Below are 5279 nucleotides of genomic sequence, written 5' to 3'. Positions count from 1 at the left end.
AAAGTAGTGGGCTTTTTTTTTTTTTTTTTTTTTTCATAAGAATAGTATCTTTTATTTTTTTTTTTTTTTTCCAAAAAAGTACCTGGGGTTCTTGCTTTCACCTAGAGAGTTACTTCCTAGAACTATGATCCTGGATATCACAAAGGTAAATACAAGTAGTGTTATTAGTGCTCGCAGGAAGGACATGTGTGAACAATCCCTAATAATTGCAGCACTCCTGGTCACAGGACTTGGGTGCAACCTCAAAAGCTTTCTTGGACACTGCCCTCCAGCAGCCACCATGTATCAGACCTGGTATGTGGGAGCAGTTCCCAGCCTGGTTTGGAGACCCCTGATTGCCATGTCTCACAGTCAGTCAGATTCTTGCTCCTGTCATTGCGTATCCTGCACGACACCTGTTTGTCACCTCTATGACTTTTGACTGCAGGTCACTCTTGCAGGGAGCAGTCTGTCAATATTTACCTATTCCCAGACCTCCTTATTCCAAACTTACTTTTCTTTCCATAGAAAACACCACTGAGGGCTTCTGTCTCCATTATGCAGAGATCCATCCGTTCCAGTACATATTGCTTAGGTGGTTAATTGATCCCTACTTAAGTCTTTTCAGAAATTCAACTGTACTGTCTTGTTGAGTACACATCTTCTTAGCAATCTACCCAGTCATATTGTGAAGGTTAAGCAAAGGTGTGGTTAGGTAGTCACTCAGTTCCCCAGAAACCCCCTGAAACTGCATATAGGATGAAATGTTTTTAAGACTTACTGGTGGGGAGAGGTTGCTGGCCTGAATACTACCTCTTTAGTGTTGCTCATTTTTGGGCCCAGCTGAACGAAGCTCCAGATAGTGGATAATGCTGCTGCCATGCATTGAATATTGCCGTACTAGTCTTATGAGGTGCTAACATCCAGGCTATATTTGGAATACTGATTTTTTTTGAGCCTGAATTTGTTCAACAAGCTTTTTCTTAATGTGCTGTTGAAATAATTTTAAACCTTGGCTTCATTATTTATTTATGATTTCATTATATGCTAGAGGCCATAAAACATCAGGGCTGGTGACACTGACTGTGGTGGCAAACTACCTGTGCTCATAATCCAGATCAAAAGTTCCTAGCTGTGTGACCTTGGGCAAGTTACTTAACCTCTCTGTCTCCCCATTTTCTCTTCAGTTGTTAGAGTAATAAGGTTTTGTGGTTATTAAACATATTAATGCAATAAAATTCAAAGAACATATTTAATGCTAATACATGCATGAATTCTTATTATGATCTAGCTATTTATCCCACAATTTAACTTATTTAAATTTTAATAAATGTGACTTCTTTGAAAGCTAAGTTTATTATTAATGTGGCAAAAAGATAATAATGTCCCACAGGATAGGATTTGCATTATCAAATGTAAGACCCTTTTACTTGGATATTTTTAGTTGACAATCTTTAGATAAGTAATTCAAAGATAAATTTACCAAATAATATTATCCAGAATAAAATCTTTAATCAGTATCCATATTATTTATAGTTCTAACATGAAAGATTATCAAATATGTTGTTGAGTAAAATTATATGTATTTCACTTGATCTGCACTTTTATTTTACTAAAGTATGAAATGAAGTTTCTTACGACAATTTATTCTGTAGGATCCATGTTAACTTCTAGTGATGATGATACTTTTTCTTTCTCTAAACCCTGTGATTCCCTGTTTCTAAATTTTTCAAAGGAGAGACATTCTGATTCTGATATACATTTGTCAGAAGTCATCCAACCTCCTTCTGACAAGTGAAGATAGATCTGATATATGGTTCCTGTTCTTCATGATTCCAAAAATTTCTGATGGTTGTCTTGAGGTAGATCACATCTTTGTATATTACACATCATCTTGTTCCAGATATTTTGGAAATCAGTTATGCAAATAGTTATTCCATTTCTATTTTCTACCTTGCATACGGGCTTCAATGTCTCCTACAGGCAGAATGGCCTCCTTTTGAGACTGACATATGTTGTGCTTGTACAAGTATAAACGTTTTCTGGGAATAGATATAAGAAACTGTAAGTGATTTTTTTCTGTAAAATGGGGAAAAGATATCAGCAACTTTTATGATATCTGCAGGTTTTACTCAGTGTGCATATTGTTTTAATATACCCATGAATACATTGAAAATATACGCAGATATGTACACACACATACATATGCTCTCAAGTCATTCTGAGCATTAAGTTCGCGGATATTTGTAAATTTTTCTAGTTGCCCTTGATTATAATTCCTTCCTCATACTTTTTTTTCCTAATTATCCTTTTCTTTTCAGACTTGTGAAAAAAACTTCAATGCTGCCACATTGATTTCTTTTCTTTCCATGTCCTTGCCATTATTATGATTGGTTACTACATGATAAAGATTTCTCTTTGTCTGGGACTCTATTGCCTGCCCCTGTCCTCTGTCTCTCTTTGCCCCCAATTATTACTCATTACTCAGACTCTAAATCTGGGATCATGCCCACATTTTCACAAAGCTTTCAAAATGTGCCTTTCTAATCTATAGTGCTCGCTCAAATTTGCTATGCTTCTTGAAGCTCTAGGCCTCATGGAGTTCAGCTAAAATGCCATTAAGTTGGACATAGTGGAGCTTTCAGCTGGTGACAGTCAGTAAAATAGCAGCTTCTACTGAAAACATAACCTGGCAGCTGGGGAATCCCAGAGTAGCAATCCTCATTTCTAAAAATGGTTCTGATATTCCATTTAAAGCCTGTATATTTTTATTTAGAAAATATTTATTTAGCTGTCAGAAACACTTCAAGTAATCACTACTCTTTAAAAGGGCTGGAATCTGGTTACACCCTCAGACATCATCAGAGCTCTCTGGTTTTTCAAAGCTGAGTATAACAAGCTATAGTTGAAGAACCCTTTATAGTTTCCCATGTGGAATTTTCTTGTCACCTACTGTATACACAACAGGAATCTCTAAATCCTTCGCATCTTCTAAGTTTCTGTTCTTGATTTGTCGGCACCCCCTTATCTTTCACGGTAAACAGAGACACGCCTTCAACAAGGAAAAGCAGAGGAGATCAAGGGAACTCAGTGACTCAGTTTAATCTCCTTATGTACCCAGACTGAAAGATTTCAGCAACTACCCAGTCAGACATCTCTTAATGGAGGAAATTAGAGAGCCCTGATAAGATAAGGAAGAGGAGGTAGTAACTGATTAGCTGTAAGGGCCTCAGGAAGGGACTGACCATGAGAAAAATCAATGGACATTTTGTTTGGTTCTGTTTCTAAAGCAAGTGGCAACCAAGAGAGCATTTGGAATCAAAGCTAAATCAATAGTCTGGGAAAAGAAATCTAGGTCAGGGGGATTCATAATTGACTAAGCAAACTCCAACCATGACCTAGCCAATCTTTCATTTTCTCCTCTGCTTTCCTTCCTGCTCTCTTTACTTTCTGACTTCACCTTAGAAATTATGTCTTTCAGATATCTGCATTGAATGGATCTACCTGGAATTACTACACACATAGCCACACATGTGTGTGCATACACATAGTAACACATGATAATGTAGATTACTAGGTACAAAAATACATACATATATGTTTATTTTCCCATCACTTTGGCTCTTTTTTTTTTATATTTGAGAATTCATTTTATTTAGTGGTTTTCAGGGGTTGCAAATTAATGCTTGTGCTTCAGGCACTGAATCCTGTTCTGTTAGGCTCTCCTGCCATTCACCATTCCTTATCCAGTCTCTTCACCCTCTCCTGTAAATCCTCTGTTCTTCCAATCTGTGCATTCACATGTTTACTTTTGCCACAAACAGTGCAGGGTTCTATAATCAGAGTATGTGATTGAAACATTCAGGCTGGGCACAGTGACTCACACCTGTAATCCCTGCACTTTGGGAGCCCGAGGTAGGTGGATCACAAGGTCAAGAGATCGAGACCATCTTTATCAACATGGTGAAACCCTGTCTCTACTAAAAATACAAAAAATAGCTGGGCGTGGTGGCGCATACCTGTAGTCCCAGCTACTCAGGAGGCTGAGGCAGGAAAATTGCTTGAACCTGGGAGGCAGAGTTGCAGTGAGCTGAGATCGCGCCAATGCACTCCAGCCTAGTGACAGAGCAAAAGTCTGTCTTAAAAAAAAAAAAAGAAAGAAAAGAAAAAGAAAATAAGAAAGCATTCACAATCTACTGAAATTTATGAAGAATATTGGGCAAATAATAATCAAGATGAAAATCCCAGAGATGTATGGTTACTAGACCATTCAGTGAGCCTTATCCATAAACTGTGACACTATATCCCTGCAGATTCATCCACTACCTCAGATAGCAACATTTCTGAAATCCTTACACCTAGATTGCAATAAGAAAAAAAAAAAATTTTCATTTACATTTTATTATGAGAATATGGAAATGAATCATCAATGTGACTCATGAAAAATGAAGAATTGTAAGGTCTGGGTCTGGGCAGGACTCAGTTTATAATATATCTACCCCTTTTTTAAAAAGATCAATCAGATCATCATTTTTCAGGTGGGGATGAATTTGCTGAACAATTTTAGCATAATTATTTTGTAATTCTCAGGTTGAACTTAATGAACTCTGGAGAAATGTATATTATATACATTTGTCTGCATTGCTGAAGACCTGCTAAGATATGTATTTTGGTGCAATGAACCATTCTGTGTAAAAGCTTTTAAGGAAGAAGCTCTCTTGACATTGCAAAACTTGTTTTCTCTGAGACTCTGATCATGCTCAGCTAGAGCTGATTTTAAGTTGATTCATATGAAGAGATGCTATCTAGATACATTCTAAGATCTCCTCAGGGTACAACCGAGAAGGTCTGTACTTCTCAGAGTAGGACTAGCCTCTCACAAAGCTTGGAAAACGTTTCTTTTAAGTTTTAGAGAATTATTAATTTGAATGAAGCTGTTGGTAAAGAAACTGGCCATCTAAACAGTCTGGGTAGTTTGTTCTGTCTCTACTGGCTACTTTGAAGAATTATATAACCTTCTGGTAATCTGGAAAAGTGATACAAAGAGAAATGTTGGCTAGCCGATGTTAATTTTTGCTCAAAACAGTGAGTCATATAAACTGGGATTTCCTCTTTGGGCTGTTTATTCTTGGCCCCTTGTCTGAGTCTCAATATAATTTGATGCAATAATTCTTACTTAGAATGTAGAAAAATGCCTTTCTGGGGTTTGCAGAGATCTCCATTAGTCTTGATTGTTCCTGTTAGAGGGTCTGCTTTGGATGCATTTGGAGGAATGCATTTGGTTTTCTTTTTCCCCTTTT

Source organism: Cebus imitator, unplaced genomic scaffold, assembly GCF_001604975.1.
Source record: "Cebus imitator isolate Cc_AM_T3 unplaced genomic scaffold, Cebus_imitator-1.0 Scaffold93, whole genome shotgun sequence".
NCBI lineage: Eukaryota > Metazoa > Chordata > Mammalia > Primates > Cebidae > Cebus > Cebus imitator.
Note: the sequence above shows the minus strand (reverse complement) of the source record.